We start from the raw sequence: 13,533 nt of genomic DNA, 5'->3' as shown, positions 1-13,533 counted from the left end.
AAAGGAATAAATATGGACATATTGAGGGAGAAATTGATTACCAAGATAAAAATACATTTGAGGCACTAAGGGAGGAAGAAGAGCATGAGCAGGTAGATGACAAATCAATCAATGTTGTAGAGGGTAGCACAAAAGAATGGGTAAATAGGAATTTTGACAGTAAGCAACAAGAATCAGAAAATAAGGAACGGGAAAAACTTAGGGAGTAAAGAAAATCAAGTGAACAAAAGGAGGAGAATAATACACAAAGGAAAGAAGTGATTCCAAGTGTGCAAAGAGAGGAAGACGAAACACATGAAAGCAACCAGACAGTGTCACCACAATGTAAAAAAGGTCAGGAAACTGGAGAGCAGCAGAATGAAAAAGTTAAGGATGGGCAAAGTGATGAAGATATGTATGAGGGAGAAATAGTTCTAGTGGAAAATAATAATGATGGGGTGTTGCCACTGGTAATACGAAATGATAGTCAGGAAGAAAATAGAGATCAAAAGGATGAAGTGGACGACATATCACAGTACATTGCCAAAATTGTTGTCAAAACGAGAATTGTCACCTACTTGGGTTGACAAACTAAAGGAGAAACAACCTAAACAAAGGAAACAAGATATAGAAGAGATGATTGGAGCATAAACATCATCCGGACATTCAAAAAGGACAATCATAAAAAATACTAGATATCAATGAGAGCTTTAATATGGAATATTAGATCGATAAACACTCAAAGGCGTTTACTCAACTTATTAATTTGACAAAAGATACCAATTCTACTTTGTGGGGTTGATGGAGTTGTTTGAAGATAGACATGACATAGATGAGTTTAGAAGAAGATTGGGGATGCAATATGCAATAGCCAATGTGAATGGGAAGCTATGGGCATTTATTGATGACGCCCTAGAGTATGAAATCATAAGGGATGATGATAAAATGCTAACTATAAGTGAAGAATCAATGGATGGGAAGTGAGGTTATGATTTCTTTAGTGTATGCTAAATGCACACAAAGAGAAAGATTGCAACTATGGGAGTCGATATATGATCTGGCAAACACAACTAATTTCCCATGGGTGATAGAAGGTGATTTTAATGTGATTAGTAATGAGAAGGAGAAACTGGGTGGTAGGCCAGTAACTGAGGCAGAGAGTAGGGACTTTAATAATTGTAATAATGTGTGCAATTTAGAGGATAAAGGTTTTAAGGGCAGCAAATACACATGGTGGAATGGCAGAACAGATGAAGATTGCATATTCAAGAGACTAGACATGGTCTTATGTAATGAACAATTGCAAAATGTATTTCCAGTAATGGAAATAGAACATTTTGGTGCGAAATGGGTCTGATCATACTCTATTATTGATTGTGTTAAAATCAAGTAATGAGAATGTGATTAAGCCTTTCAAGTAATTGAACTTTTGGTTGAAAGAGGAGACATTTATGGAGGTGGTTAAAAGTCATTGGACATCAGATTTTGAAGGAAACCCATTTTGTTTATTCCACCATAAACTGAAATGGGTCAAAAAAGCTTTAACACAATGGAGGAAAACGACTTTTGGAAACATATTTCAGGAGATAACTACGTTGGTGGAGGTAATTAGAGTGCAAGAAGTCCAATTTGAAGCTAATCCAACCATTTGTAACAGATAAAGGCTCCATAAATGTCACGCTTTGAGTCTACACCCTAGGCGAGACTAGCACTCGAGAACCATTGCTGACCCCAAGCGAACCCTTGGCCTGGCTTACTTAACTCAGCGGAAGACTCTAAGCATGATTACAATAATCAAATGAACTTACTCAAATAGCTTAACAATATAACTTAGAATGTTATAAGAATTAAACATTCAAATTGGCCGAAATGGCAATCCAAGTCTTAACATAAGATAAAATGAGAAGACTAAAGAACTAATAACTGACTGTCTATGAAGCCTCTAAAACAATTGAGATTGATGTTGGGACAAACCCCACAACATCTTAGTGAACTAAACTAGAAAGCAAATAAATGAGTCCTTCGAATGCAAGGAGGCTCACCACCGACTCCGAGTGCTCAAACTGGATCAACGAGGCGCTGGATACTGACCCTGGTTACCTGTGTCTACATCATAAGACGATGCAGGTCAACTGACATCAGTACATTGAAAGTACGAGTATGCGAGTTGGAATGCTAAACAATACATAGTCTTGAAAAGATTCTGAAAGAAACACTTACCTTGACTCTTCTCAACTCATGAATAACTTAACTCAGAATAAAGCAATGAACACATGCAATATATGAAAAGCTTTATAAAATAGTAAAAGCAACTTATTTTGTTAAAGGAAATATAGTAACAAACTCAACTTTATTCATGTAATAAAATAATATAGTTTCTGGGGGAGATTTTCTAACCGACAACCACCACTATGAGCCTAAGCGGTGATACATCGTTTTTACCATCACGCTGCCAGACTGTCCTATACTTTGCCATCATATAGAACTACTTAACTTAGTGGATCCACTAGCTTAACTTATGTGATCATCTAAAAAGTATCATGACCCATTAATACCCATGATGGCTACATGGTTTATGGAGACTTGAGTTAATAGGAACTCGCATCCCCATATTGGTGCTCAATACTACTCCCAAAAATATACTTAGCTCATATGTTTAAAAACAACTTCTTTCTTTGATTTGAGATAATTACTCAAAACTTAGCTTAAAAGCTCTCTTAGAATCAATGTTCCCTTTTCTTGCTCAAATGTGAAAACATTTATAAACTCTTTGACAATACTTAGTTCCCTTATAAGTTTTTGAGAAATAAACTCAACTCTTTACTATTTGCTTAACTTGAAACTTAAGTCATAAAACAAAGTTAAAACGTTTGTTAAAGACTTTTGCAAACTTTAAAACTTTGTTTGACTTGCTTCTTAACTTCTAGACTTTACTCTTAACTTCGCTTGACTTTGATCCTAACTTTCCTTGAATTGGATTATGGATTTAAGGTTCATGATCGCATGTTTATGAATGATTTCATGATGTTTATATGTACCTTGGAGTGTTGGAATCAACTAGAAAACATAGGTACATTGCTAAGGAACAAGTACGATAAGATGGGGAACGAATGGGGAGAACTGACGTCCTTAGCGCTCTGAGAGGCGCGGGGCGCCAGCCCTCAACATTCAGAGACTGGTCTGGGACGCACTGGGCTGGCGCGACGCCCCACCCCTATCCCCAGGTGTTTGACGACTTTTCTTCTCCATTTTTTCTCTCTAAACTTCCATGGTTCCTTCCCCGAACACTTAGCATCATTTATACTCTCAATATATGATAGATACAAACCAAAATAGCATCCAGAAACATGAATCAAATCACAAGAAACTTCAATCAACACAACCCACAGGAATTCAAGAAAACCTTCAACAATGTTCATCAAGAACTCAATTTCTAAACCTTCAAAGACTTAAATTCGCTAAATTAAATCATGATTGCCCTGTGGGTGAACTAAACCAATGCTATGTGATCTTATATATCTTTTTAGGGATCACCCCCGACGAAATCCACAAGCTATCGTCGACGAAATCGACGAATCTTGCTTCCTCTTCTCCTTTCTCCTCTTCTCCAAGCCCTAGCGTAAAGTTTACTTTTCTTAACTGACTAAAATCTGACTTTACCCCAATTAAACTCCTAAAAACGAATTAGAATAATTAGGTAAGGAAAAGACTAAATTACCCTTCCAATATCCGGATTAGACTTTCTTTAATCCAACAGCCCAACTTCTAAAGGGGATAACTTACTCATACGAACTCGGAATCGCGCAAACTTGGCGGCGTTGGAAAGATCATTCCAAGAGCTTTCAAACCATGTATTTAAGTACACCTAACTCATCCTGATCTAGGAGTTATGTCCGTTTGAAGTTGACCAAAACTCAACTTTTCCTAACTTAAACAAATTTCCAAATTTTCATTCTTTCCAAAAATGACTATTTCCAATTATTAGCTTCTTCCTAGTTATTTCAAATTGCGAGATGTTACAATATCTCCCCCTTTGGGAAAACTCTTCCTCGAATGAGATTACTCTTACTAGGTTAAAGGTGTAACATCAAGTTCAAACCCCCAACAAGCAATTGCAACAAACAACATGCTCACTCATAATTAAAGAGTACTAAGAAGAGAATTAGTACCTTGGTCTGCATTTTCTCCGGACTCAAAGAGATGTGGATATCTTTTCTTCATATTCCCTTCAGCTTCCCAAGTAGCTTCATCAAAAAATGGGTTCCTCCAAAGGACTTTGGCTGATGCTACTTCCTTAGTCCTCAACTTGCGAACTTGGCGATCTAGAATCTGAACAGGAATCTCTTCATAAGATAGGTTATCTTTGATCCCAATATCTTCAGTTGGTATGATCAATGAAGGATCGTCTATGCAATTCTTCAACATAAGAGAGGTGAAACATCGGATGAACCGCGGCTAACTCTTGTGATAGCTCCAACTCATAAGCTACATTGCCAACCCTTTTGGATATTCAATAAGGTCCAATATACCGGGGACTAAGTTTCCCCCTCTTACCAAACCTCATAGCACCCTTCATGGGTGAAACTTTAATATATACCCAATTATCTACTTCAAACTCTAACTCTCTTCTCCTACTATTAGTGTAGGATTTCTGACGACTCTGCGTCATTTTCAACTTCTCTTGAATCACTTTCACCTTCTCCATAGCTTGATGAACCAAATCTAGTCCTATCGACCCAGCTTCACCAACTTCAAACCATCCAATAGGAGATCTGCATCTTCTCCCATAAAGAGCTTCTTAAGGAGTCATTTGGATGCTAGAGTGGTAACTATTGTTGTAGGCAAACTCAATGAGAGGTATGTGATCATCCCAGTTGCCTTTGAAATCAATCACACACTCCCTCAACACATCCTTTAAGGTCTGAATGGTGTGCTCTACTTGCCCATCAGTCTGAGGATGAAAAATAGTACTCAAGTTCACCTTTGAACCCAAACCCTTCTGAAAAGATTTCCAGAACTGGGCAGTAAATTGTACACCCCTATCTGAAATAATAGAGACCGGAACCCCATGAAGTCTTACTACCTCTTGAATATAAAGCTTAGCGTAATCTTTTGCTGAGTGGGTAGTCTTCACCGACAAAAAATTGGGCTGATTTCGTCATTCTATCGACAATCACCCAAATAGAATCATGTTGCCTGCGAGACCTTAGTAACCATGTGATCAAGTCCATATTAATCATCTCCCGCTTTCATTCCAGAAGTTCTATATTCTGAGCCAAACCACCGGCCTTTGGTGCTCTACTTTAATTTGTTGGCAATTTGGACACTTAGCAACAAATTCTGCAATGCCCTTCTTCATACTATTCCACCAATACACCTCTCTCAAGTAATGATACATCTTTGTGGAGCCCAGATGAATGGAATATCTGGAGATATGAGCTTCCTCCATGATCCTCTCTTGGAGTCCATCCACCATAAGTACACACAATCTTCCTTGATATCTCAACACACCATCTCCCCCTTGTTCGAAAGCTAATACTTTTGGCTTATGAACATTTGCCTTCAACTCAAGAAAAAAGGGATCTTGGTCTTGTTTTTCCTTCACTTCTGACACTAATGAAGATTCAGCCCCATTCATCACAACTACTCCTCCTTCTGTTGAATCCATTAGCCGGACTCCTAAGCGTGCACGTCTATGCACGTCTTTCACCAACTCTCTTTTTTCTTTCTCAACATGGGCGGTACTACCTATAGACAACCTGCTCAAAGCATCAGCAACAACATTAGCCTTACCTGGGTGGTAAAAAATACTCATGTCATAATCCTTGAGTAATTCTAACCACCTCCTTTGTCTGAGATTAAGCTCTTTCTGTGTGAACACATATTGAAGACTCTTGTGATCGGTGAACACATCCACATGAACACCATACAAATAATGGCGCCATATCTTCAAAGCAAAAACTACAGAAGCCAATTCTAGATCATGGGTTGGATAATTCTTCTCATAAACTTTCAACTGTCTGGAGGCATAAGCTATAACTTTGTCATTCTGCATCAAGACACAACCCAAACCAACTCTAGATGCATCAGAAGACACCACAAAACCTTGAGTACCTTCTAGTAAGGTCAAAACTAAGGCAATAGTTAACCTCTTTTTCAATTCCTGGAAGCTTTTCTCACAAGCTTAAGACCATTGAAACTTAACTATTTTCTGAGTCAATTTGGTCAAAGGGTATGAGATAGACGAGAACCCCTCAACAAACCTTCTATAATAGCCAACCAAACCAAAGAAACTCCTAATATCAGTTGGAGATATGGGTCTAGGCCAATTCTGCACTGCCTCTATCTTCTGAGTATCAACTCTAATTCCATCACCGAAAACTATGAGGCCCAAGAATGCCACAGACTCAAGCCAAAACTCACATTTTGAGAACTTAGCATACAACTCCTTATCTTTCAAAGTTTGAAGAACTATTCTGAGATGGCTAGCATGATCTTCTTCATTCCTTGAATAGATTAGTATGTCATCAATGTAGACGATAACAAACATATCTAAATAAGGTTTGAAAACTCTATTCATAAGGTCCATGAACGCTGCAGGTGCATTAGTTAAACCGAACGACATGACCAGAAGATCATAATGACCAAAACGAGTCCTGAATGTTGTCTTGGGAGTGTCACATTCCTTTACTTTCAACTGATGGTAGCCAGATCTTTTCAAAAAAAAAAAAAGCACCCTGAAGCTGATCAAAAAGATCATCAATTCTTAGAAGAGGATACTTATTCTTGATGGTAACCTTGTTCAATTGGCGGTAATCTATACATATCCTAAGGAAACCATCTTTCTTTCTCACAAATAAGACCGGAGCACCCCAAGGTGAGACACTTGGTCGAATAAAACCCCTATCTATGAGATCTTTTAACTGCTTTTTAAGCTCTTTCATTCTGCTGGTGCCATTCTATATGGCGGAATAGAGATAGGACGAGTATCTGGAAGAACATCTATACCGAAGTTTATCTCTCTCAGGAGGGACTCCGGGTAGATAATCAGGAAAGACTTCTGGAAACTCTTTTACTATAGGAACTGACTGAATGTGAGGTATCCCAACACTTGAGTCATTAACTCGGACTAAGTGATAGACACAATCCTTAGAAACTAACTTTATTGCCTTAAGGTACGAAATGAAACTACCCTTAGGCACTGTTGAACTACTCTTCCACTCTAAAACTGGATCATTAGGAATCTGAAACTTGACAACTTGAATCCTACAAATGGAGGCATAACAGGCATGAAGTCAGTCCATACCCAGAATGACATCAAAATCTACTATGTCTAACTCAATTAAATCAGCCATGGTGTCTTTGTGATTGATGGAAATGACACAATCACGATAAACTCGCTCAGCTAGAATAGACTCCCCAACAAGTGTAGAAACACAAAAGGGTTCACAAAGTTTCTCAGGAAAAACATCAAACTTACTTGCAACATAAGGGGTTACAAAATATAAACTTGCCCTTGGGTCTAGCAAAACATAAACATCAAAAGCAAAGACTTTGATCATACCAGTAACAACATCTGGAGAGTTCTCTTGCTCTTGACGACTGGTGATTGCATAAAGATGGTTTGTTCCTCTTCCAGTACCTGAAGTAGCTCATCTAGGTGCAGTCATGTCTGGTGGAGAAACTGATGAAGATTGGGCCCTATTGCCCTAATTTCCACTACCTTGCCTATTCTTTGGGCACTCTTTCATAAAGTGACCCTCTAGCCTACACTTGAAACAACATATCTGGCCATCACGACACTTACCTGGGTGGATCCTACCACACTTAGCACATGCAGGAGCCCAATTACCTTCTTGTGCCACACTACCTTGAGACTGTGCAGGTCTAGCTCTGAAGTTTTGCAAATTCTGACCATTAGACTCACCTTTGTTTTAGGGTGCAGGTGCACTAGCAGATGATGGAGCAAGTCCCTTTTGGTTTTGCTGAAAAGACGAACAGTTCACATTACCTTTCTGCTGCCCGAACTCATTTCCCGTCTTAGCTTTCTTATTTCTGAACTCTTCTCTGTCCCTCAGTTTCTCTTCCTCAACCTGCTACACATAAACCATCAACCTTGATATGTCCATGTCCCGGATAAACGATCGTATGCAATATATTTACCCAACTATGAGTCAGGGTCAATCCCACAGAGAATATGGAAGAATATTGTCAATAGTAAATANNACCTTTCTGCTGCCCGAACTCATTTCCCGTCTTAGCTTTCTTATTTCTGAACTCTTCTCTGTCCCTCAGTTTCTCTTCCTCAACCTGCTACACATAAACCATCAACCTTGATATGTCCATGTCCCGGATAAGCATTGCAGCCCTACCTTCTTAGAGACAGCCCAGGAACAAACAACTCATTATACTCCTCATGTCCGCAACCATCTCCGAAGCATAACGGGATAGTTGGGTGAACTTCAACCCATACTTATGAACACTCAAAGAATCATGCTTAAGTGTGAGGAACTCACGTACCTTGGCCTCTTTCAATTCCCGGGGAAATAAACACCCCAAGAAAGCTTCCTCAAAACAGGTCCAACTCGCAGGTGGTGCATCCTCAGCTCTACCCCCTTTCCACTGGTCGAACCAAGTCCTAGCAACATTCTTCAGTTGATATGCAGCTAGTTCAACTCGCTCAGTATCTGCCACATGCATAACATCAAATACCTTATTCAGCTCCTCAATAAAATTCTCTGGATCTTTAGTAGTGCTCAAACCAGTGATGCTTGGAGGATTCATCCTCAAGAACTCACGAATTCTTGAAGTGTCAGCCCCTTCTTGTCGAGCTTCTCTTTGCTGCCCAACCTGGTTAGTCACAGCTTAACTCAGCATCCTAATTGCTTCTCTGATTTCAGCATTAACGACCTCCCCTTGAGGTTGTACTTCAGGTGCATTTGGTAACTCTAGCTCCTCAAAATTACGCCTAGTAGGACGACCTCTGACAGCCCTTCGTGGAGGCATGATTATCTGAAAATATACACAAACACAAATTAGAAGGAAACTTTTTAGAGATCAAACTCTAATGCACAAAATGAGTGTGAAATAAGTGAGATAAATTTTCCTAAGTGTTGCAGCCTCCTAATTATAGATGTGGCATGCTTCACACCGATAACTATGAATCTACAGACATGGCTTCATAGACTCCCTAGGNAACTATCTTTTATTAATCACGAATACAAATAAATAATAAAGGAGAAGAAAGAATAAACCACAATTCTCCGGCCTCCACGGCGGCTCTTCCAAAGTTCCTAAGCTAGAAGAAAATTTATATTGTGTTTTGTATCTTGGTTCTTGGCTTCCCTCAAGAATAACTTTTCATGCCCTATTTATAGATATAGAAATCCTAAATAAAATAATTAAGTTCAAGACAAATTAGGAAAAGAAAACCCAAAAGAATTGGATTTCACACGGTACGCGTAAACACTAAACCGCCTTATTTTTCTGTTGATGCCGCTGATGCATGGTCTTTGTGACACGTGTCAGGTGCAATTCGCTGTTCTGCCTCCAATTTACTCCATATGCATAAATATTAATATTATATTACAATCCTTCCATTAAGTTGTCTGCTTGATTTTCTTCTTCAACCTTCAATCTTCAATTCATTTTAGCTCCAAACATCTTTATTTTTCCACCAATTTAATTCTATAAATAAAATACACAATTTAGCACAATTCATAAAATTCACACTCAAAAAGGATAAATATAAATAATAAATGTGAGGAAATAATGATTAAAAATATGTATTTTTAGCCTCACATCAAGCATTGCAGCCCTACCTTCCTTACTCGACAGACGAGACAACCCAGCAACAAACAGCTCATTCTACTCCTCATGTCCGCAACCATCTCCGAAGCATAACGGGATAGTTGGGTGAACTTCAACCCATACTTATGAACACTCAAAGAATCGTGCTTAAGTGTGAGGAAGTCACGTACCTTGGCCTCTTTCAATTCCCGGGGAAATAAACACCCCAAGAAAGCTTCCTCAAAACAGGCCTAACTCGCAGGTGGTGCATCCTCAGCTCTACCCCCTTTCCACTGGTCGAACCAATTCCTAGCAACATTCTTCAGTTGATATGCAGCTAGTTCAACTCACTCAGTATCTGCCACATGCATAACATCAAATACTTTATTCAGCTCCTCAATAAAATTCTCTGGATCTTTAGTAGTGCTCGAACCAGTGATGCTTGGAGGATTCATCCTCAAGAAATCACGAATCCTTGAAGTGTCAGCCCCTTCTTGTCGAGCTCCTCTTTGCTGCCCAACCTGGTTAGTCACAGCTTAACTCAACATCCTAATTGCTTCTCTGAATTCAGCATTAGTGACCTCCTCTTGAGATTGCACTTCAGGTGCATTTGGTAACTCTAGCTCCTCAAAATTACGCCTAGCAGGACGACCTCTGACAGCTCTTCGTGGATGCATGATTATCTGAAAACATACGCAAGCACAAATTAAAAGGAAACTTTTTAGAGATCAAACTCTAACGCAGCCTCCTAATTATAGATGTGGCACGCTTCACACCGATAACTATGAATCTACAGACATGGCTTCATAGACTCCCTAGGACTCTTGAAGTCTGTGCTCGAATACCAAGTTTGTCACGCCTCGAGTCTACACCCTAGGCGGGACTGGCACTCGAGAACCATTGCTTGCCCCAAGCGAACACTTAGCCTGGCTTACTTAATTCAGCGGAAGACTCTAAGCATGATTACAATGATCAAATGAACTTACTCAAATAGCTTAATAATATAACTTATAATGTTATAAGAATTAAACATTCAACTTGGCCAAAATGGCAACCCAAGTCTTAACATAAGATAATATGAAAAGACTAAAGAACTAATAACTAACTGTCTATGAAGCCTCTAAAATAACTGAGATGGATGTTGGGACAAATCCCACAACATCCTAGTGAACTAAACTAGAAAGCAAATAAATGAGTCCTCTGAATGCAAGGAGGCTTACCACTGACTCTGAGTGCTCAAGCTGGATCAACGAGACGCTGGATGCTGACCCTGGTTAACTGTGTCTGCATCATAAGATGATCCAGGCCAACTGGCATCAGTACATTGAATGTACCAGTATGCGAGTTGGAATGCTAAACAATACATAGGCTTGAAAAGATTCTGAAAGAAACACTTTCCTTGGCTCTTCTCAACTCATGAATAACTTAACTCAAAATAAAGCAATGAACACATGCAATATATGAAAAGCTTTATAAAACAGTAAAAGCAACTTAGTTCATTAAAGGAAATATAGTAACAAACTCAACTTTACTCATGTAATAAAATAATATAATTTATGTGGGAGATTTTCTAGCCGACAACCACCACTATGAGCCTAACTGGTGATACATCGTTTTTACCATCACGCTACCAGAATGTCCTATACTATGCCGTCATATAGAACTACTTAACTTAGTGGATCCACTAGCTTAACTTATATGATCATCTAAAAAGTATCATGACCCATTAATACCCATGATGGCTACATGGTTTATGGAAACTTGAGTTAATATGAACTCGCATCCCCATATCGATGCTCAATATTACTCCCAAAAATATACTTAGCTCATATGTTTAAAAAAACTTCTTTCTTTGGTTTGAGATAATTACTCAAAACCTAGCTTAAAAGCTCTCTTTGAATCAATGTTCCATTTTCTTGCTCAAATGTGAAAAACATTTATAAACTCTTTGGGAATACTTAGTTCCCTTATAAATTTTTGAGAAATAAACTCAACTCTTTACTCTTTGCTTAACTTGAAACTTAAGTCTTAAAACAAAGTTAAAACGTTTGTTAAAGACTTTTGAAAACTTTAAAACTTTGCTTGACTTGCTTCTTAGCTTCTAGACTTGACTCTTAATTTCTTTTGACTTTGATCCTAACTTTCCTTGAATTGGATTATGGATTCAAGTTTCATGATCTCATGTTTATGGATGATTTCATGATGTTTATATGTACCTTAGAGTGTTGGAATCAACTAGAAAACATAGGTACATTGCTAAGAACAAGTACGATAAGATGGGGAACGAATGAGGAGAACTAGCGTCCCTGGCGCTCTGAGAGGCGCGGGGCGCCTGCCCTCAACATTCAGGGACTGGTCTGGGGCGCACCGGTTGGCGCGACGCCCCAAGGGTGAAGATTCAGAGACACTTTTGGGGCGCACTAGCTGGCGCGATGCCCCACCCCTATCCCCAGGTGTTTGACGACTTTTCTTCTCTTTTTTTCATCTCTAAACTTCCATGGTTCCTTCCCTGAACACTTAGCATCATTTATACCCTCAATATATGATAGATACAAACCGAAATTACACCCGAAAACATGAATCAAATCACAAGAAACTTCAATCAACACAACCCACAAGAATTCAAGAAAACCTTCAACAATGTTCATTAAGAACTCAATTTCTAAACCTTCAAAGACTTAAATTCGTTGAATTGAATCATGATTGGCACGTGGGTGAACTAACCCAATGTTATGTGATCTCACATATCTTTTTAGGGATCACCCCCGATGAAATCCACAAGCTATCGTTGACGAAATCGACGAATCTTGCTTCATCTTCTCCTTTCTCCTCTTTTCTCCTCTTCTCCAAGCCTTAGCATAAAGTTCAATTTTCTAAACGGACTAAAATCTGACTTTACCCCAATTAAACTCCTAAAAATGAATTAGAATAATTAGGTAAGGAAATGACTAAATTACCCTTCCAAAATCCGGATTAGACTTTCCTTAATCCAACATCCCAACTTCCAAAGGAGATAACTTACTCATACGAACTCGGAATCGCGCAAACTTAGTGGCGTTGGAAAGATCATTCCAAGAGATTTCCAACCATGTATTTAAGTACACCTAAATCATCCTGAGCTAGGAGTTATGACCGTTTGAAGTTTACCAAAATTCAACTTTTTCTAACTTAAACAAATTTCTAGATTTTCATTCTTTCCAAAAATGATTATTTCCAATTATTAGCTTCTTCCTAGTTATTTCAAATTGCGAGATGTTACAATAAAGTTCAAGTGGAATTACAAAAACAACTCCATAAGAAGGAGGAGTTTTGGAAACAGAAAGCCGGAATGGAATGGTTCAAAGAAGGAGAAAGAAACACTAAGTTCTTTCACACCATAATAAAAGGGAGATGAAGTAGAATGAGGATAAACAGAATACAAACTGATCAAGGGGAATGGTTAGAAGAACAAGAGGTGATTGCGGAGGCAACAATAGACTTTTACATAAGACAGTTCACAAAGCAAACAGATAACGAAGATTTCGAGATGCTAAATGAATTGTCTGTTGTGATAAATGATGACAAAAATGAAGAACTACAAAGATTGCCATCAATAGAAGAAGTCAGAAGCGTGGTTATGAGGATGAATAAGAAAAGTGTAGGAGGTCTAGATGGTATGTTTGGAGCTTTTTTTCAACATACGTGGGAGATATTAGGAAAAGATATTCATAACATGGTGAAGGCATTCTTTTGTGGTGCTGAATTGCCAAGATATATCACACACAC

This window comes from Solanum stenotomum, unplaced genomic scaffold (genome assembly GCF_019186545.1).
Source record: "Solanum stenotomum isolate F172 unplaced genomic scaffold, ASM1918654v1 scaffold11373, whole genome shotgun sequence".
NCBI lineage: Eukaryota > Viridiplantae > Streptophyta > Magnoliopsida > Solanales > Solanaceae > Solanum > Solanum stenotomum.
The sequence above is the reverse complement of the archived record's forward strand: the minus strand, read 5'-3'. Positions refer to the sequence as shown.